The sequence below is a fragment of the Aulonocara stuartgranti genome (assembly GCF_965226115.1).
Source record: "Aulonocara stuartgranti genome assembly, chromosome: 22".
NCBI lineage: Eukaryota > Metazoa > Chordata > Actinopteri > Cichliformes > Cichlidae > Aulonocara > Aulonocara stuartgranti.
The window spans coordinates 12,779,103-12,802,195 of NC_138957.1; the positions used below are offsets into that span (position 1 = coordinate 12,779,103).

The following is a 23,093-nucleotide window of genomic DNA, read 5'->3' on the forward strand; positions in this document are numbered from 1 at the left end:
GGTTTCTGCCACCTGCTGGTATGGATATGCTTCTGCAATGCATTCGGCATCCATCCATCCATCCAGCCATCCATCCATACACCTCTACTGAGCAGTTAAATGAACTAATCCTCCAATAACTCAACAATAATCTAATGGCAAAGCTTACTTAAATATGTATTCACATGTCAAAATATGTTACATTTTATCCCCACCATGACAAAAGTGCACTGATGAAAGAGACATGATGCTTCTGATGCTGACACAGTATTTAAATAACTTTTCCTTTATTAGACAAAATAAAATATTTTTGCCTGACTTGTTTAGGCAATTGTTTATATCTGATTAATGTCTTTCTCTGGCTTCATCTTTTTCTTGCAGCGTACAAAAACCAGCCTGCACAAGGCATAGACAGGCACCACCAGACTGGGAATTCCTGCCAAAACAAAGATGACCACATTGATCCATGAAGGGTAAGGTACTGATGCCAGAGTTGGAAATTCGTCCTGCAAACCATAAAACATCACAATGAGCAAACAAGCCTGTTTTCATTACTGTTTAAACTTCACACAAGCAACTATTGCAAATATATATATAAATTAAATGAGGGGCCCCTCCCCCACCTGAATCCCTCAGAATCAGCTAACTTTTTTGTACTACAATAAAAAACACATTTAAAAAAGCCATGTGCCACCTTGATTGTCATGATATCAATAGGGGGCTTCCAACTGGTCATCATGAGCTTGTGAACCTCAGTTGGTGCCATAAAGTTTGGCTGGATGGAAATATAATTTGTTTGACTCAACCCTCCAACCCGACACGCCAATTAAACAGCTTGCAGCTCCGTTGATGAAACCAACAGGGCGAGGCTTCCTGAACTTTTTGAACCCAACAGGAGAGTTGAAGGAGTTATTGCAGCTTTGCAATAGCTGTCAACTCCCCGCTTCAATCCATGAAAACAACCTGTAAACCTGTCCTGTTGTCTGACAATGAAAATCTGGAGGTTTTTTTTATATTAAGCAGGTAAAAATGAAATTTCTTCATTAAATGTGGTAAAATAACATAAAAGAAAAACAGCTGATTCTGAGAGATAATGTTGATTGTTTTCTTTTTCCTTTTTTTTTCAGATTTCACAGATTTTTATAAGAAGTGGTCTTTGTGAACTCACGTAGTCGGGGTCCCAGACTAAATAGGTGAGTTCTTGTTGGGCTTGAGTCACCAGGTAGAAAACTAAAATGACCAGGAGGATGAGAGGGCTGGTGAATCTCAGGGAAATCTGCCAGAAGATGCAAGGCTTCTTTCCAATCATGAACTTGATGTCTTCATTGAACCTGTCACACAAGAGGGTTTTCATGAAATTAAACTTGATTTAATTCATGGAATTATAACTTTATTTAAATAAAACAAAAACAAAAATGAAAGAACAAAAAGTAAATAGACTCATATTAAAGTAGAACCAATACAAAGATCAGTAAACAGTAAAGTTAGAACCTGTAGAAGCAATGTGCAAGGTGATTGCTTTAAGGGACAGTCTGCAGTGGTGGATGGACAAAGTTTCAAATGATGAGGTCAGCATGTGTACAAATGATCCCTACTTCTGCTTTTATGAAAAGTTGAGCGAGAAAGGATAACTATCATCTCAGACACACGGCTCTGGCTGTGAGCAAAGAAACTCTGCACACATGTTGTTCAAATGTTATGTTTAGGAGGGGCAGTCAGTCAGAAGGAAGTTGTTTTAAAGGGCATAAAAAGAGGGTGGGGCTGCACCAAAGACAAATATTGGCTGAATGAGAAATGCTTTTAAACAGTGGATTGTGCAAAGCTACAAATAATAAAAGTTGGAGCTGGAAATGAGCATAACATAGGCTCTTAAATATTTAATTGTTGTCCAACTGTGCTAAATGCACCAAATAAAGATTGATGACAGCCTGATTGTACAAGGTTACAGGACATCATGTTCCTGATTTTACAGATGTGTGGCTGCTTTATATAATACAATATTATCTAAAAGTACATAAACTTTGTGCACTAACCTGTCAATGCCATAGATGTAAACAACAGCTATCATCTCAGTCAGGCCAATGGTCAGCAGTGGGATTGATCCAGCAAAGTTATCGAAGAGAGTTACCCAATAAAGGCCTGACTGCTGTGCAAACAGCAGACAGATGATGAAGGATACAAGACACGTTACTCCTGAAAGACATGAAAACAAGGGAGCTTGTGTTAACATTGGGGTTGCAGGCCGACGTGTTGATTGTTTAGTCTTTGAAACAGAATACCTGTCAGTGCCTCTTGGGGCCATTTTTTAGGAAATAAATTCAAGTCTTTCAAAGGGACTACGACTCCTTCGATGTTGCCAAAAAGTGTTGAGAGTCCGAGGCAGAGAAGCATGATAAAAAACAGGACAGACCAGGCTGGGGAACCCGGCATTTTGGTAATGGCCTCTGTGAAGACAATAAAGGCCAGACCTGTTCCCTCCACTCCCTGAACAAACACAATGCAGATTAGAATAAAAATGGGAAATGGGAGTTTGATAGATTTTCATTAAAATAGGCACCTCACTGAGGAGTTTCTGCATGTCACAGGTTTTAATGTCCAGTCCAAAAACAGTATCTGGATTGGAGCTGTTCAGATGATGAAGGGCTGCATTGTAGTTGCTGGCAGTGATGCTGTCTTCAGGGAGTTCAAATCCATTTAGTAACATCCTGATGTTTCTAAGAAGACATTACAGTTGAGAATAGTAATTACAGGAGTATACATTAGTTATGCAAATAACCTTTTTTAGATTTTTAATTAAAGATGAAAAAGAAAAACACAAGAAAGTTAATTTAGGAATCTTAAATATTACAAACACTGACAAATCTAGGTTAGAAAAATTAAGCAAATATGGAAGAGCCTTAAAGCTGCATTCTATAAAAAAAGCCACCAGGTGGCGATAGCTGTGGCACTTTTTTAAATCTTTTTTTTCCAATCAAGATGTCAATGATGAAAATGCTCAACTCTTCATAAACAAGCTGTCCATTTTTCATACATATACATATATACCAGTTAATAATTTTTGTTGTGCTAAAGCTCAAATGATTGTTTTTTGCAAGAAAAATGAGAATAATTTTTCAAAAGTTCCAAATTTTTCAAAAGGTTTTTAAAGTCCTAGTCAGCAAGTTTAGTGACATTTACTAAAATGATGTAGCAAACTTTCTCAAAGCCTTAAAATAAGCTTTACTCACTCACTGATACAGGTGTCATATTTGTCAGTGGCCCTGAAGCCAATGACGGTGTAGGTGACTGTGGCAGCATAGATTGAGGTGAGGCCAGTTATAATAGTCAGGATCACCGCATCTTGCATGCAGTTGTTGCTTGGCGAAAGAAAGTAAAAATAGAAGTGAGTCGAATCTTACTGTAACAGTCATGTAGTGATACATTCAGTAAAAGGACTAGATGTTGCAGTCCCTGATAATGCATTGCTTTAAATGGTGAGAGTCTTGAGGGGTGGCTGTTCTGAGGAAAGGCAGCCCAGAAACTGGGGATTAGAGATCTGATCTAGATTATCAGAAAATATAAGCCTTTCTTTATAAGTCTTACTGGACAGGGTTGTAGCTTGAGAAGGAGATCAGGCCTCCCCATGCTAAACTAAAGGCATAAAAGACCTGGGCACCTGCATCCAACCAGGTTGTTGGGTTCATCAGCTCATCCACCTGCAAGGGTGAGATACACAGTGTAATGTGGCTTTGTATTAAGATATTTACACAATGTTACATGATGTATATTTATGATAGAACTTTGAAATACACACATCTGGTGTGAACAGGTACTTCACTCCGTTCATGGCTCCTTTAAGAGTCAGTCCTCTGATCAGGAAGATGGCCAACACTACATAAGGCAGGAGGGCTGTAACGTACACTGCCTGAGGTCATGAAAAGATGTGAAAAATTGTCAAATAACAGCAATAAGACTGATTAAGCAATGCTTGTTTTTGAAAAAAAGTTCAGTAAACCTTTCCTGAAGTACTGATCCCCCGTATGTAGCAGATACAGATGACTGTCCAGGCAGCTAACAGACAGATCACTATGGGCCACTGGAGTCCTCCAGAGTCTGTTATTGAGGCAGAGGCATTCAGAGTGACTCTGTAAAAGTAGTAATCCACTGTGGAGCTCTGCTGACACTCGGATATAAAGCCTGAAAATGCATAAAAGTCCACACTTGTGATTAGATATTGGAGACTAACAGATTCTAAGTATGTGCTTGTGTCTTTTCAGCTACCTGTTCGGTTGTCATTGAGAGGACACTGGGTCCAAGGCAGTGGGCCTTGAAAGGAATTAAAGAGATACCACATGATCCAGGCTATTAAGGTGTTGTAGTACAGGCCAATCAATAAAGAGACCAGCATGGAAGCAATACCTGTAGGAAAGGATCATTAACAAACATCACATTTACACAGGACCAAGCTTTCATTAACAACTTTGTGTTCCTGTAGTACCGATAATTCTCCCATTTGTTGCTTGGGTATGTGGTTGTAGAGGCCGTTACTTACCAACACCAGTCAGATAGGGGTTGATGGCCCTCCACACGCCCACACTGCCTTTCCTGAGTCGCTGGCCAATGCCAAACTCCAACAGCAGAAGGGGCAATCCTTCTAGCACCAGCAGGATGATGTAAGGAATCAAAAAGGCACCTGGAACATGTTGATCAGCAGCACAATTAGACAGTCAGAGGTGTTTGCAATACCTCACATACTTAGATACTTAGTAGTGGAATAAGGTTTGGAAGTCAGATGCTATTAAATCTGAGCTGAGCTGGTTTATACAGGCGATCGTGGCTCAAGAGTTGCAGTTCGTCTTGTAATCGGAAGGTTGCCGGTTCGAGCCCCGGCCCTGACAGTCTTGGTCGTTGTGTCCTTGGGCAAGACACTTCACCCGTTGCCTACTGGTGGTGGTCAGAGGGCCCGGTGGCATCAGTGTCCGGCAGCCTCGCCTCTGTCAGTGCGCCCCAGGGTGGCTGTGGCTACAATGTAGCTTGCCATCACCTGTGTGTGAATGGGTGGATGACTGAATGTACTGTAAAGTGCTTTGGGGTCCTTAGGGACTAGTAAAGCGCTATATAAATACAGGCCATTTACCATTTATCAGCTGTTCCATGTGTGAACATTGATATGTTATACATGTGATATACATGTAACGGCTCTAAACGCCCATTCAGAAAATTCCAGATAATTATGAGATCCCATAGTCACCTATGAAAAATATATACACAAAGATAGAGATCTCAAAGAGAGTGGGAGCACGGTTCATATTCTCAGCAGTGGTGTAGATTGGTGAGCTGCAACCAGCAGTTTAACAAAAACTGTCAGGGGCTTGCTGGGAGATCAGTGACATTAATACTTGAATTTTTAAAAATGGCTTTTTAAAAATGCCCCCCCCCCCCCCCCCCCCCCCAGTGAATGTGTTTCTTCGTTACTGAACAATGCTAGAGTGTGCATGAATTAGACAGCCACCGACACACATGACTTTTGTACATGTGCAGAAGGGCAATTGTTGTTTAAGCAACAACACTGTTATCATAGATTAAACTCTTGATTTCTGAGATGGCATTGCCATAGCAAGTACATGACACTGACAGCTTTTGTGGGCTATCAAGCTAAGACTGGTGGAGATCAGTGGTGGAGTCAAAGCTAATATTTTTTTCTGTTTTCCATGAATTTAAAAAATTATTATTATTATTGTTTATTTGAAGGAAAAGGTCACAGCTTAAAATAAAGCTCTAATAAAAAATCTTTAATACACTGTATAATTTCTGCTTCAATTAAAACGTAGCTTTAATTTATCAAACATTATGTTTGCTGCCCAATAATGATCCTTGAGAGAAGTAAGGGCCCACCCCCCTTTTCCTTTAGCCAATTGTATGGTTTTAAATCTAATTCAGGGCCTTTTACCTTCCCAAATTTATCTTGACAACAATTTGTCCCATTCATTAAATTGTTTGTGGCTTATTTCTATTGGCAATGTTTAAAATAAATATCATAATGTAGCTTTGTTGGGATTCAGACACTTACAAATGTCAAGTATTAATTTCCAAAGCTTCCACTAAGTTTCCTTGACACACAGATTTTGTAACTTTTAAAACTATTTTCTAATTCTTTCTAATTCAGGAAAATGTTTAAAAGACAAAAACAGCAACATACCCACAAACCTCTATAACACTGCAATAAAAAATGACAATACTGTAATTGGAGACAGAAATAATGCGATGCTTTACTGTTTTCTTCTGGCCTTACCTCCTCCGTGGGTTTGACACAAGTAAGGGAATCTCCACACATTCCCAATCCCTACACAGAAGCCCACACATGTTAAAATGTACTGAGCTTTGTTATCCCATTTGGGTCTGTCACCATCTTCCTTTTCCATCTTTTCCAGGTCCTCATAGTTTGGGATCCTGAGATCCAGTCCTGGGTTGGGAAGAACCAGTCTCATGGTTGCCCAATAAAACAGAGATGTTACTCTATGGTTCTGGAAAGTCAAAGTGAGGGCTTATTATAAGCATAAGACTGGGTTGAAACAAGTTTATGATCTTTTGCTTTATCTGGTAAGTGCACAGAGTGCACATTTGCACTGATAAGCAAATGTGCACTCTGTGTCGGTACTGTATAAGTCACAAATTTTAATCAAACATTAATCATAAACAATGGCATGGTAGCTCTCAATAATCCTCACAGTGCTTGAATCTACTGATCACCTGTAATCCCATTTTGCAACTCAGTCACCCAGGAGAAGTCATATTGTTTCCAGGAGCTGATAAGGGAGTACATGAACTTTGCAGGGAACTTTGATGCAGCCTATTATGCGACGATGATAACTGAGTGCTCACAGTTAATGGTGGAAGAATTCAAAGGGAGTCATGTGTGGTAGGAACAGGCTCTAAACCCAAGCCAGCTATTCAATGAGTTAAAATTAGAGTGGAAACTGAGATGAAAACTCCTAGAACCCACCTGCTTAGAATCATGCCACCAGGTTCAAACACATTAAAAGTAAAAAAACAACAACAAACAAACAAAAAGTAAAAAGTGCATCATCTTTGGATATTCCATGGCCATCTCCAAGGCAATCATAAAAATCACCATTAAATGCAGAAGATAACAAGGTGATGCAGTGTCCCCATTGCTGTTTTGCATAGGCCTAAACCCCCTAAGCCAGCCTGCCACTAAGAGTGTATACTGATTCAGGAGTGGAGCAACCATCAGCCTCCTCCTGTACAATGCTGACGTTAAGATGTATGCCAGGAACAAGCAAGACATCGATTTACTGCTCCAACGCAAAAGGCTCTAGAGCGAGGACATATGGATGCCATTTGGGCTGGATAATGTGGCTGAATGTTTTCAAAAACAGGAGATAGTGGACATAAGGAACAGCTACAAGTACCTGCGTATCCCTCCGGCTGATGTGAGCCAAGATAAAGACCCATGAAGGTCAGCCACAGCCAAACAGCTGTAGAAGGTAATGTGCTGAGAAGCCAGCTCAATGATAGGAAGAGTGTGGGTGAGGATTAGTGAGGGTTAGAGACACAATCCAGAATGAAACACAGAGCATCTGCAAATACATCGGGAAGATGACCCCAGAAATCAACTGAAGACAGATGGTGATGAGGAAGTATCATGGAAGACCAAGTCCTTCCTTGAGACATACCATCAACAGATAGAGGAAGTAGCAGATATCTCGAAACCAAAGAGCAGCCAGCAGGACCCAAGCTGCAGGCTGTGCAAAGGTGTCCCTGAGATAGTCCAACATATAGCGGCAGGATGTAAGAGAAAGTTCGACTGAGTACATGAGAAGCACAACCAAGTGGCTAGGATAGTGTACATGAATGTCTGTGCTGCATGTGGACAAGAAAGTCCCCAGTCCTGATAGGAGAATCAATGAGAAGTATTTCAAAGCAACAGGAACTTAGTGTTTTAGCCAGAGAAGCAGCTGCTGGCTGACCAACCACACATAGTAGTGCCTGACAAGAAGCAGGAGACCTCAGATGTGATAAATGAGGCAATCCTGGCATATGGCAACGTCAGGAAGAAATAGCACAAGAACATAGAAGTACCGGGGGCTTCTACCCAAGAGTCCTGAGTAATTTTCAGAAAGAAGAGGCATAATCATTCCAACATATTTTTAACCTGAGAAACCTCTAAAAGAAGGACCCTGTGAAGTTCAGTTCACACTCAGTTCTGACCCCCTAATAAAGCAGCCAGCTGTTTTTACAATGTAAACACTGGACTTATTGTACCCCGTAATTATTCCAGGGCTTCCCAAAAGCAGTTTCTTGAGATTGTGCACGGCATAGAGACCGAGCGTTCTCTATTGAGGCTCCGATGCTTTGGAATAATCTTCCTCTCCATATTAGGCAAGTTACATCAGTGGCAGTTTTTTTATTTTTTTTATTCCCTGGCTTTTAACTCTGGGGGCAACTGACATTTTTATTAATTTTATTGCTATGTTTGGTTTTTCCTGTTGTATTACTATATTTATATTTGTACTGTACAGCACTTTGGTCTACCAGGTGTGTTTTTAAAGTGCTATATAAATAAATGATGATAATGATGATGTTTTCTTGTTCTTACAAAATAAACAACTAAAACCTATGCCTCTTTGATACAAAATGGTAAGACGACAGTAGGGAAGTGACAACATGAAGACCTAATCACTGGAAGCGTGACTGTCAAGAAACCGTTCTTAAGGAAGTAAAGCAAAACAGATTACTCAGGACTTCTGAGCAGAAGCAAAACAGGAAGAAAAGTCTGAGGTATGCCAAATTATACAAGAACTGAAATGAATCAAATTTTCATGTCATATAATTTTCATTATTTATGGAGAAGGTCATTGACAGGTACAACAGTGAGTGTTGACAACCATAAAACACAGTGGAGACTGTCATAGTTTGGAGCTTCATTTTAACCAGTGTTGTTGGGATCTTGTCACAATTACTGGAACTGTAGTATGAACACAGAAAGTACCATCAGATTATGAAACACAGTGCAATACCATCTGGAAAAAGTGCAATTGGCCACGGCTTCATTTTTCAGCATCACATTGACACATCGTGCAGTGTCCCCATTTAAAAAATCCTTGAAAATGCTCCTGCCCAGAAGGTTGGCTGTTTTGACGTTCAGCACTCAGGCAAAACCGATCTAACTATCAGCTGATCTCTAATTTGCATGCCTTCATGAGACACGTTCACAAAACTTTACCCTCCAGTGTTATTCTACTGTTATTGTTGAGGCATCAGTTTTCACCAAGTCTGCATTTCATTTGAAAGAGATGTGAAACAACCAGCGTTGTAAGTTAAATTATGTTTAGGGTAATGTTCAAACACATTATGGTGGAATTTGCTTTCTCATCTGCAAAAGTTCAGTTCATAAATGTTAATTATACTGTCTGCAGTTGATCTTTTATTGTCCTTGATATGATAATATCAAGTTCACTTGCACAAATTTCTATTGGAATGATGATCACAATTTTAATGTAAAACATCAAAAGAAACTGATGATAAGTGGAAAATTAATCTGTCTTATTTTATGCATATATCTTTGTTCAAAACTGGAGAAAGTATAATGTTTCCCCAAAAAAGATAACAACAATTTCTTAGTTTATAAAAAAAAGATTGCTGATTTTTTTTTCTATGAAAATAATAATTAGTTCAATTGACATGCTTAGATGACTTTCCTAAAGTCCTTGTATGTATGTAAAAATGTCCTGTACATTTTAAAGTCATAACAATGTACTAAAAATTGATTAGCACTTTATATAGCACACAATTCTTTTGAAATATGTCACCTGGAGTGCAAACCCATACTCACTAAGCACCATTTAAAGCTTCAAAGCTGAACCATGCTGTTTTGGGTACAGTGATTATATAGGTCATTAGTCTATGGGCAAGTAAATCCTGAGGAAATGTATCTTGCTTTAATCATTATTTTTGTGAATCATTAAAGGAAAAGTTTGTCAGTTATCCAAGTGCCTAAAGAACCTAAAGAACAAGAGACAAAGTTCACCTGCAACATATGTCACATTATACTACTTTTTCTTATTGGTTCATTTTTAATTTTTTTTTAAAGGAAATTCTCTTTGTTTCTGTTTCAGCTATCAGATAAATAAAACATACATAAACACTTAATATCCTGTATAAATGTAGCTTGAGTTTGGGATTTCTTGCATTTCTTGCCAGGTTCTGTGTCAAATCTTTAAGTTAAGCTAAATTCTAACACTACTAAAAACAAAAAACAAAAATAAAAACATGAAACTTATATGAGTGTGTTTGATTTGAATATGTCGATGAAAACATGTTCTAAGATTCCTGTTGTCTCTGATTTACCATTATGGAAATAACTGTAAAGACACTAAAGACCTACTGAATAACTATTGCACTGATGCACTGATGCATCACTTTTATGGCACATGGATACAGTCGGCAATACTAAAGTAATCCTGAAGCAATAATGAACTAGTGAGAAGCTGCTATGTATGAAGTTGTAGATCTGTTGCTGCAGGTGTTCTACTAACCCTCCTGTGCACGTGTCCAAACCATCTCAGCATGCTTAACTTGAGCTGCCCCTCTAATATACAAATTTCTTACTACATGGGGGAGTAAACAACAACATCACTAAAACGCACAGATAAAACACTGCCCCCTAGTGGACAGATTAAAAACATTTCTTAATCATTACTTCTAAAGAAATAACTACAGCTGGATTACAATTTATGAGTCTAAGGAAGGTGAATTATTCACAAAAAACCTTTAACACTTAACTATGGATAGAGCTCTACAAAGTTATATTTTGCTATAACTGTTAGCATGTTTCCCATAAAATAGGAAATAGGTGCAGTGATTTAATACAGCTCAATATACACAAGTCAGTATTGGTATCACTATGTTTATTCGACGCAGCCTGAACTCTCTTAGGCAAACTTTTTTGTCCTTCAAAAACAGTCTTCAGAAAGGCTTCTTGAAGAACACTCAAAGCTCTTTTTTGGATGTTGGCAGCATTTTATTTTGTTCTCTGTCAACATGATCCCACACGAGGTCCGGGCTCTGTTGAGGCAAATGCATGACAGAGTTTTCGCTGTGTTTCACAGACACTTGCAGACATTTAGCATGCCACAGCCCCCCACTGAGGCCATTATCTGATGAGGCTTCAGTAGATGGATCAATAGAAAAGCCAGATGCATTTCTCAGACTCTGTCGTGCGTTTGCTGAATTTTTTCCTAATTTCTTAAGCTGGGAAACACACTGGAAGCAATTTCCTTAACATCTCTATTAGAGGATACCAAACTAACAATCTGGTACAAAAAGAAAGAAAGCACCGGTTTGCTCAGCATGTTGACAGAATTATTTTCATGGTTAAGAAAAAAGACTTCACAAAATATAACCATGTCGAGAGCACTCTCGAGGAGGAAGGTGTACCACTATCAAAGTCTACAATGAAGAGACACCAATTTCATGAATGGAAATACAGCGAGTTTACAAAAAGATGCAAAGCACTCAAAAAACATTCATGTGACCTTAAACAGTTCTGAAAAAAAAAGAAAAGGAAAAGGTCTTTGAACAGAAAATACCCAGATTAACTTCTATTAGAATGATGGGAAAGGAAAAGCATGGAGAAAGAGATCCGAGGAATACCATATTGTCTGTCAAATATGATGGAGATAATGTACTGTTGTACTGTACAGGATGATACTCTGTCCAGGTTCAACTAAATGTATGAACTTTAATGGGATTAAAGCATGGAATAATACACCGTCTGTTAATAATCTGCCATTAAGCTACAACATTAAAAAAGACCTGTTTTATTTTTTTCTCTGTATAACTTTGTTTTCCGTATGATTGAGAATTCCTGTTTAAAGATAGATAACTCCATTGACCCATAACAGGCTCTTACGCTTCATGAAAACACTAACCCCATCAGACAAAGTCTTGCATGGAGATCCAGAATGAGGGCAAATGATTAATCATTTTATATTTCTTCCATTTTTGAATGAATGCACCGAAAGATGTCACCTTCTCACCAAGCTTCTTGCTGATGGTCTCATAGCCCTGTACAGGTCGACAGTCGTGTTCTTCGACAGCGCTACATCACTAAATGTGATGTAGACTACCCGAGGTTATGACAAGCAAGCAAATAAATGCTAGTGGAATAACTGGTGAGGGTAGTGTTAGTGGAAGTATTAAAATCGTGTAATCCATTTTTTTATAATGCCATATGATGACAACTTGTTTACATATGTGAGGAAGAAAGTTAAAAATAAATGTAAAAATGAAAGCTCAGTAACCTTTATGGTCAAATCGGCCTTCTTCATACTATAAAACTAACCAATTAGCTTTACACAGCAATAAAATAACAATGTGTTTTCTTATCTCCATTTCATTTCTTTGAATAATAAACTTGTAAGAAAGCTGACGTTGCACCTTTGAAATACAGTATTAACCTTTCTATGCAAAATATTATATAATGTATAGTGTGCAAATTAAACAATTAAATTAAATCCACTAAATGAAAATGTTGAATCGGCAGCATGCTTGAAAAGCAGATGAAATTCCTTTGAGTAAATCCTGACAGTATAATTAGAAAAAGAGCAAATGAGCATGACTTGTGTGGAGACGTTACCAGGAGAGAGCGTCTTCTCTCTACAAAGCACACGGCAGCATTGCTCTTAGGTTTGCCGAGTTCATCTGAACAAACCAAAAGCTTGTGGACTTTAGAAAAACCTATGAGGTCATTCTTGAGAATTATTAATATGACATGCTAGCAGATTCACTTGAACCCAATAATAGATGACACATTAATCTCTTCTTTTAGCTGCTGTTGCAAAGACCAGGAATTATTTTTGGAAAGAATAATGATAAGGAAGTTCGTCGTTCTCATGTTGGTGAAAAAACATTAACATTACTGTGAAATCTATGACGTTCAAGATAACTTCTGTGTACAACATCCTCTCCAAATGTTCATGAGTGGAGATCCAGACATCCAAACCTGGGTTAGAAAGTACCCATCTCACGGTGTCCATGAGTGTACGGAAGCACAGAAGTCACATCTACTAGTGAAACTGGGACATTAGTGAGTACAAATAGGAGAACATGGTAATACTGAACATTGCTATACATTTGTACCTTTGACTTTTGTCTATAACCATTCAGTTTTTCAATGTGATAATTTCACACAAATTTCATTCAAAGCTTACAAAAATGTTTTAAACAGAAGAGACAAAGCCACAGGAATAAAAGCAAAAACAGCACCGTTGATTTAATAGGACACATTTGAAGATTAATATGGCAACATAGTATAGCGGACATATAAACAGATCAAATATTAAAACTTGCACAATTATATACAGCAATAGCTCTCCTTAATACGTCAAATGTATGCTAACTGAGGCCTGTAGAGTCTATAGCTCTTGGGTTTGTTGCAGTTTCTCTGTGCACGACACAGTCAAACCTCAGGATGAATTTGCTTAACAACTGTTGTCTGTTCTACTATTTTCTAGGTGCTTTAGGAAATGAATCTGTCAATTAGTCACTTTTTAAATGAAAATTATTAGCCTATCACCATAAAAGAATATTTGCTTCACAAAGCACTTATAAACATATTTATGTCTTAGCATTAGTTTTAAAAAGCGGTATCTCATATCTTTATTTCAAGGAATGGCTTGGTTGGGAGCGGTACCACTGCATCCAGACTGTTGGATGACTTCATTAAAAGTAAAGACAGGGTTCCATAAAAGAAAGGAGAGATAGTACAAAGCAAAGAAAGGCATGTCAAAGCATCAAATGTAGATCTTGGAAATGAAACTCATAGCAAAGACCTCCTTGACTCCTGGACAGTGATTGGTGATCAGTGGTCATGACAATTTACATATTAATGATTAAGGAACTGATCATTGTTCATTGTTAATTCAGTGAGGTAGTTTCAGTCATTATGCAAATGTACTGCTTATTATGTTTGGGAAACCTGCAGTCAGCTGAGACTGAAGAAGTCACTTGGATGAGTGACGAAATGTTTCTTCCACTGAAAACACTACAGCCAGATGAACAGAATCAACCTTTTGGGGTTTAATTAGCAGTCTTGACAATTGAGCATGCATCAAGGCTGCTGATGATCAGATAATCAAGTGCATTTGATCAGCAGCACCTGGCTACTACATACCCTTATAATTCCTTGAAGTCTATCTAGTTTTTCTCTGACCTGTGCGATGCTTGTTTCTTATTCACATGACAGTGTAAACACATATACAGATGGGTCAGCTTAAAAAAGCTTCTTAGTGTTGGGCCTTCATAACAGCTTAAGTGCATGCAGACATCAATTTTATAGGTTTCCTCAAATCTACAAGGTTAAAAACTATTCTTCTATAACATGGATATATGTAATAAGAAGTTACAGGGGTGTAGCTCGAGAATATCCTCAACAAAAGGTCTGGAAAGTAACATATTCAGTATAATTCAATGCAATATATTCTGAAGTAGCCTAATAGTTTTAACCCAACCCTTCTTGCTCTGAAGCAACAGTGCTAATCACCTCACAGCTGTGCTGTCCACTCCAAAATACAATTTATCAAATAAATATCGATTACACAGACTAATGAGATCTATTTACCAAACTATAATTCACTGTCAATGTGGTTTTTTGTTGGCAATGATTATTACCAAACACTTAATAGATTTCGTAATGAACCCGGTATCACAGCAGCAATGCAATAGACACGCGGGTCCACCGTGCAGATGTTGCAGTACCAGCAGGGGGAGATAATATATTTAAGGCCAAGAAGTCGCTAGTGAACAATGAAGTGAAGTATGAAGTATACCAGGGTCCTTTATTAGCCAGATTAAGCTAGGTGGCTAATGTGTGTTTACATTTAAATATGTTAGTAATGTCTGTTCAAATGCGTTCCCATGATTATTTTCATGGTGTCTTGAGATAAAATACCTCCCTCTGCCATTATTGCAAATTACTGCACGTGTGTCCATTTCACTCTTGCAAAGAGTGACACCATGGACCAACATGCCTAATACATGTTTTGGCGTGATGCTGGATGCAGGACGCACTGTTAAATAATCCTGAATTCTTCTTTGTTCTCTGATGTATTCATTTATAGTCTGGATGACATTTTTTTCTTGTAGCAAACAAAGATCAGCCGACATAATGCGTACATAGGCACTACCAGGCTGGGGACTCCTGCTAAGAGGAAGATAACGGCATAGATCCATGAGGGGTAGGGTATTGATGTCAAAGCTGGAAATGTCTCCTGTAAAAGAACAATGAAAAAAATCCAACAACCTATTATGAGTTTATGCAATAACTTTTCAAACTGGTAAGCTATGTGACTGCTGCCAATTTGCTTATTGTCTTTTGACTTTACTTATGATGATAAATATAAACATTTGGGACGCCATATAATTGCATCAGTGAACATTAAGATACAAAGCAAAACAAAGAGGAGGTGCTTAAGTTGATTCAGTAACTAGGATGGTGGTTGCAAACTTACAGAATTTATGTCCCAGACTAGATAGTTGAGCTGCTTTTGGGCTTGAGTCACCAGGTAGAAAACCAAAATAACCAGGACAATCAGAGGACTGATAAATCGCCACGTAATCTGCCAGAAAATAGAAGGCTTTCGCCCAACCATGAACTTTATGTCCTCGTTGAACCTGCCAAACAAGAAAATTTCAGTTAGCTTCACATCATGTTATACAAAAAATTACCACTTTTTGATGCTGCTTTTCCAAACGGACAAAGAATCTTAATGTCTAAGTTCAGGTATTTCCCTTAATACCTGAACTGTTTGTTTTAGCTTGATATGTGCTGAAATGCCTGCACCAAGCTAACCCCGTTGTTCTTTGTGCTTTGCAGAAAGCTGAGCTACCTTATGCAGCTTAATAGTAGTGAAATGTAAAGCTACTCTTCCTGACACTTTACTTGAGTTTCCAAATATGCAGCTGAAATTAATGGTGTTGGATTGTGTGTCCACAGGTGTTTGTACTTTGCGTCGTAATAAAATGACGGTAAAAGGCTCCGCCCACTTCCTATCCATGTCTTACCATGCAACGACTCTGTGAATGGACTGGAGAAGTGTAGTGGTAGAGTCCTCCGTCAGGAATGAGATATGTGTGTCGACTTTTTATTCTCCCTTAAAATTATTATGCCATAACGCTGCACAGAGCAGCTCTGCTAACAAATGGAAGCACTACTAACCTGTCAATGCCATAGATGTAAACAACAGCTATCATCTCGAACAATCCAATGGTCAGCAGTGGAACAGATCCAGCAAAGTTATCAAAGAGAGTTAACCAATAAATTCCTGATGGTTGTGCAAACAGGAGGCAGATGATGAAGGATACAAAACATGTTGCTCCTAAAAAATAAGAACAATGGATCTTTTGTTAAAAATCCAGCAAGAAACTCTAAAAATGTTCAATTTAAATGTAAAATTCTGAGGAATGCATCAAATGTAGATAAAATAAAATAAAATAAAGCTAAGTTACCAGTCAATATTTCATGGGGCCATTTTTGGGGAAATAAATTAAAGTCTTTCAAAGGGACTACGACTCCTTCAATGTTTCCGAAAAGTGTTGAGAGTCCGAGGCAGAGAAGCATGATAAAAAACAGGACAGACCAGGCTGGGGAACCCGGCATTTTGGTAATGGCCTCAGTGAAGACTATAAAGGCCAGACCTGTTCCCTCCACTCCCTGAACAAACACAATGCAGATTAGAATATAAAATAATAATAATAATAATAATAATAATAATAATAATAATAATAATAATAATATCATGGGAACTTAATAGATTTTCATTAAAATAGGCACCTCACTGAGGAGTTTCTGCATGTCACAGGTTTTAATGTCCAGTCCAAAAACAGTATCTGGATTGGAGCTGTTCAGATGATGAAGGGCTGCATTGTAGTTGCTGGCAGTGATGCTGTCTTCAGGGAGTTCAAATCCATTTAGTAACGTCCTGATGTTTCTGATGAGAAATTACATCAGATTAGTAATTCGGGGTTACTATTATCTACTTAAAGGATATGCTTACATATGTTTATAATGGCAATGCACAAATGCAGGTGTTCATCAGGTATTCTTACCATCCCCACAATTGAGTTAAGCATGTTAGCATTTTCTAGTCACATTAAACACATATTTTGCCGTAGCTTGATGTGAATATATAAGGATGTTGTGGTGCTGTGTGCTGACTGACAAACCAGCTGGTGTCATGTCTACAGGCAGACTGCTTGCAATGATGACGATCTCATTAGACTGACTTTAAAACCTTTGTACCTATAACTGAACACTGTGAAGTCAACAAAGAGGATAAAAACCTTTACAACCTTAACTCAATGTTTTGCAGAAAAGAAGCTAATAGTTCTGTTGTGCTAAAGCCAGAATGTTTGTTTTTTACAAGACTTGGGAGAAAATTTTTCAAAAGATGCAAATTACATTTGCTGAAAGCATGGTGTTAAGGGGTAGGGGTACCTGGACGTCACAGGGTTTTTAAATTCCTGGTCAGTAAGTTTAGTGCCTTTTACCAAAAAGTAGTAAACTTTTTCAAAGCCTTAAAATAAGCTTTACTCACTTGTTGATACAGGTGTCATATTTCTCAGTGGCCCTGAAGCCAATGATGGAGTAGGTCACTGTGGCTGCATAGACTGAGGTGAGGCCAGTTACCACAGACAGGATCACAGAGTCTTGCACACAGTTGTTGCTTTGGAAATTAAATGTGCAAAAAGAACAAGGAAACAACAGCCTGACTTTGGTTTTTGGAACAGTTTTCAATGACTTATTTTGCCCATTTTTTTTTAAAGAAATTAAATTAAAGTGAACAAAATGCTAAAAGTGCAGTTCCTTACTGAACAGGGTTGTAGCTTGAGAAGGAAATCAGCCCTCCCCACGCTAAGCCAAAAGCATAAAAGACCTGTGCACCTGCATCCAACCAAGTAGTTGGATTCATCAGCTCTTCCACCTGCAAGAGGGAGACACACACTGACATGTATTTCTGACCTTTAAATTCATACTTTAAAAAAAAAATCAAGATTTGAAACATACATCTGGTGTGAAGAGGAACTTTATTCCACTCAGGGCACCTTTAAGAGTCAGTCCTCGGATCAGGAAGATGGCCAGCACTATGTATGGCAAGATGGCTGTGATGTAGACTGCCTGAGGACAGAAATGAGAGTGGAACAACTTGTGGGATGGAAATGTAGCTATAACAATTAGCATACAAAATTTCATAATTTACAATGCTTTTTCTTTCTTTTTTTTGTGGAAACCTATTCTGGTACTTAGCTTAATGCTATCAATGCATCATATTAAATGTCTTTTTAAAATTCCAGATTTTAAAAATACATTAGATTAATCAGCTTTGTGGTGGAAGTCTTCCACTTTGGTGGTCTAAGAATCTCGTCACTGCTTTTTGCCGATGATGTGGCCCTGTTGCCTTCATCAGGTGAAGACCTCCAGCTTACTCTAGAGCAGTTCACAGCTGAATGTGAAGCAGCAGGAATGAGAATCAGCACTTTGAAATGAGAGGCCACGGATTTCAGCTGGAAAAGTGAGCAGTGCCCACTCTAAGTCAGGGACGAATTACTGCACCAGGTGGAGGAAGTTAAGTATCTCGGGGTCTTGTTCACGAGTGAGGGGAGCGAGGGATTAACAAATGGCTCTGACGTGGATGTGGACGCTGCACCGGACTGTTGTGGTGAAGAGAAAGCTGAGTGTAAAAGCGAAGCTGATGATTTACTGGTCGATCTACATCCCTTACCCTCACCTAAGGTCACGAGCTCTGGGTAATGACGGAAAGAATGAGATTGTGGGTACAAGCTGGAGAAATGAGCTTTCCCCAAAGGGTGACTGGTCTCTCTCCCTTAGTGATAATGTGAGGAGCTCAGTCATTTGAGACGGGCACAGAGTAGAGCTGCCACTCCTCCACATCGAAAGGAGCCAGTTGAGGAGGTTCGGGCATCTGACTAGGATGCCTCCAGGGGCCACCTGGGTAAGGTTTCCTGGCATTTCTTTCCGGACCCCGGCCCTTGGGCAGACCCAAGACATGTTGGAAATGTTATATCTCTCAGCTGGACCAGGATTGTGTTGCACTTCCCCAGATAAGGAGGAGATGCCTAAGGAGATGGAGATCTGGGCTTTTCTGCTCAGGGTACTGTCCCTACGACCAGGCCCCAGATAAGCAGAAGAAAACTGATGGATGGATGGAGGGATGGATACTCACGTTAATGAATAAAATAGGAACATTGGCAGAGTAAAGAGTGATCATTTTATTTAAGGTTCTACAAACCTTGCCTGAAGTACTGATCCCTCGTATGCAGCAGATACAAACAACTGTCCAGGCAGCTAACAGACATATTATAATGGGCCACTGGAGTCCTCCAGAGTCTGCTATTGAGTTAGAAGCATTCAGAGTGACTCTGTAAAAGTAGTAGTCCACCGTGGAGCTCTGCTGGCATTCTGGTATAAATCCTAAAGTGGGAAAAAAACCCCACTCTTAAACATAGCAAAACAGATGCTATGATTTGTGTGTGTGGGATGAAAATCAGTGTACAAATACCTGTCCTGTTTTCATTGAGAGGACAATTAGTCCAAGGCAATGGATCTTGAAAGGAATTGAAGAAATACCACATGATCCAGGCAATTAAGGTGTTGTAGTACAGGGCAACCATAAAGGACACTAACATGGAGCCAATACCTGAGGGACAGCATTAATCATCTATCATCACAATCACTAAAAACCACACACTGGGTATTTTTGGTTTCTTTTGCAGGGACCATTTTACTTACCAACACCTGTCAGATATGGGCTGATGGCCCGCCACACTCCCACACTGCCTTTTCTAAGGCGCTGCCCAATAGCAAACTCTAGCAGTAAGAGAGGCATTCCTTCTAGCACCAGCAGAATCAGGTAAGGAATCAAAAATGCACCTGCAAATATATTTAAGTAGGTTAGAGATTGTTAGTATATCATTAACAGGTGAAAGTAACACACAACTGTTTTCAAGCACAGAATTCTGGGGAACAACTAATGCCATGACAGACATACACGACTGTGGGTGTAAGTCATGCACATGAATGTTTTATTCTCAAATCAGTGCTTTATTAACTGAATTAGCCTGTGCTATATGAATAAATCTAAACTGCCTCTAACCATTCACGCGAACAAACAACGGCCAGGTTCTCTTAGAAAATTTAAATACCACCACTAATACTGTTACTACTACTAATCGTCTTATTAAAATTACTTATCATTGCTGGATGTCATCATTTAAAGTCTAATTTCTTTGCTTTTTTTTCTTAACCACAGTGGTTTTCTCATTTCGGTCTAACCGACCATGAGATGTTTTCTTCTTTTTCTTGTAGTCTATTAGTGTTTTAACATATCGGGTTTGATGTCCAATCTTTTTCTTACTTGAGCCACAGTGATCATCTCAGGAAAAATTATATTCAGAACTTTCATTTTTTCAGCCAGAGGCTCTTTTTTTTTCCTTTTACATTTTTGAGGCTTTCATCACTCCAATGGAAAGCTGCGCTTCCTCTTTGAACTTAATAGTTTCAGTTTCTGCTTTCTTGGCATGGTGATGCAAGCTCCTCCCTTGCTACATCATCACCACTTTCTTTGCTTCACCTAGAGGCAAGTGTGTCTATTTAATGGAAAAAATCGGATTTGGTTCAGAATGATTCAGATTCAATTTACGCATGATGGTAAGAACAAAACAGACTGCTTTGCGCATTTCATAAATCTGATGGTAATTTTGTCATATTAGACATATCAGTAAAAGAGGGCCGTTGTACGCTGGACAGAAATAAAACCCAAAGTGCAGATGTCTGGCCATTAACACAGCATATGAGCCCAAAGACCTCATACAGTGGTGGAGGAACAATGATTTGTTGATGAACAGTACCTGAAAGTCACATCCTGAATAAATAGAAAACAGATCCAGCAAGAACTTGACACAGGACCCCAGAGATACGTCTAACCCTTCAGTTTATCCATGTACATGAAGGCTAAGTATTCCAAATTACACAAGAAGTGGACTGATAATCAGATTGTGTGGGTTTATTTTTGTTTTTTGAACAAGGCTCTGAGTTTGTTAAATGAAGTGTTTTCTGTTAGTCTACATTTTAATGCTTTATGTTTTTGACAAGTGTCCGTTTGTCTGATTCTGTCTGATAACGCAACAACACGATGAAGTGTGTAGGAACTTAAAAATGTTCAAAATTCGACATATTTATGATAATTTAAAACATCTTCTAATAAAAGTTATTAATAGCAGTTAGCCATTAGCAACTGTGTGGCCCTAAAAGTTAGATATGCTCTTATGTACAAATACGATGGGCGACATTTATCACTATGGTTAGTCATAGATGTGTTTGGCTATATTTAGCACTTTTTTTTTGTAGGCTAAAAATAAGATTTCGTGTCAGTGCAACCTGAAAGGTCACATTGCTGTTTTGTATTAATCAGTATACACCATCACTATTGCACAGAAAGGACACTCGTTGCTATAGCTCATGATACTGTGCTTGAGTTAACGATTTAAAAAGAATGATTAAATTACAAAATAAATGCATATTTTAAAAATATTTGAGTGCAATAAGGTAACTGCATAAAAGTCAACACCTGTCATTACATAATTAAGATTGTGTTTAAACTTAACCAGCTGGACTCAGGGGACATCTTGGTGTATAATCATTAATGCAGCTTGACTGCAAACCTAAGGGCACTCTCTTGTATTAATGAATTGGTGACAATTTAACTCCATTTAAGTGTTGGTACAAAGGTCAAGTGATTTTGTTGCAGTTAAAGTTTTAATTATTTAAAGAAAAGCATATTAATATTATTAATAATAATAATAATTATTAGATTAATATAAAAATTACTTCCTGTATACCACAAACACACATTTTTTAAAATCAGTAAATCACTAAATTGTCTGATTATTAACCAGATATGTTATCTTGCCCTTTCTGTCTTAGCTTACCTCCTCCATGACTCTGACATAAGTAAGGGAATCTCCAAACATTACCCAGACCGATACAGAACCCCACACAGGTTAGTATATACTGAGCTTTGTTGTCCCACTTGGGTCTGTCTGCAGCCTCCTGTTTTTCCATCCTCTCCAGATCTTCATGCCTGGGGATTCTGAGATCCAGTCCTGGGTTAGGAAGTACCAGTCTCATGGTGTCCACTGTATACTGAAGCGCACGTTGTGTCTACTGCTGGTGAAGCGTTTGTCAGGGGGGAGTGCATGTGTGTGCGCCCCCATAGGCTTGTCGGGTAATCATGAAACGATTTATGACCTTTACTTTATCTGCAGTGTTGGGCAGATTAACCAGACACAGGCACACTCTGTACTTTCTCCTTCATTTGTAGCCGTTGAGTTTCTTAGTTTTGTTACAAATTAGTTAACAGTCTACATGAACATTTAAAAGAACAGAAATAGGAGCAAAACCCATTTCTCTTGTTGCTATGGTCAGAACTCTTTTTTTATTCTAAGCATCAGTTTTATTTTCATCACTTTTTGTAGCACATTTCTTCTCACTGAAACACTAAATCATTGCTTGAACCACAATCTAAACTGAACCACAAAGATTTTTAACTGACTATAACTGTTTTTTAATATCTATAGCTTATATTGATTGGCATTGGGTTTTACCCATGTCACAATTATGGGCAATCAGCAAAACACACAAACGCACAAAAAGCTGCAGTCTTTAAATTTGTGTTGTGTGTATTTAATCATTTTAGACTTTAGTACAGTGCTTAATCTCCTTTATCAGATGTTTTCTTTTGCTAACATAAGATAAAGAGAATAATCTTATAATAAAATAATAATAATAATCTTACTATAATAAGGGTAGCATATGTATGTATATATGTCTGAACAAAATGTTAGACAGATATCGTGAAACGCATGGTAATTATTAACATTTATGTTTTTAAATGAGCGTCTATAAGTTCATTTCATCATCCCTACAAATGTTACGTTTTCCCTTTGTGTTTGTATCATGTGCCATAATCAGCATTCATCTCCCGTGCAGAACTGAGACTGAAGACAAATTTGTATCCGGGGCTAAATTTTGTTTG

At 38.4% G+C, this 23,093-nt stretch overlaps 1 pseudogene across 1 annotated transcript; it reads right to left on the reverse strand.

Moving 5' to 3' along the window:
- Positions 1-314: 314 nt before the first annotated feature.
- LOC309698209 lies at positions 315-22,604 on the reverse strand (annotated as a pseudogene). The gene is made up of 23 exons (XR_014280802.1): positions 21,988-22,604; positions 19,790-19,930; positions 19,560-19,697; positions 19,290-19,471; positions 18,047-18,157; positions 17,851-17,963; positions 17,577-17,705; positions 16,814-16,970; positions 16,489-16,693; positions 16,199-16,358; positions 15,492-15,654; positions 15,108-15,251; positions 6,251-6,482; positions 4,511-4,651; positions 4,240-4,377; positions 3,974-4,155; positions 3,773-3,883; positions 3,562-3,674; positions 3,207-3,335; positions 2,259-2,693; positions 2,013-2,172; positions 1,148-1,310; positions 315-485 (listed from the first exon to the last, which is right to left on the reverse strand). The product of XR_014280802.1 is annotated as an uncharacterized misc_RNA (transcript).
- Between the last annotated feature and the right edge of the window lie 489 nt (positions 22,605-23,093).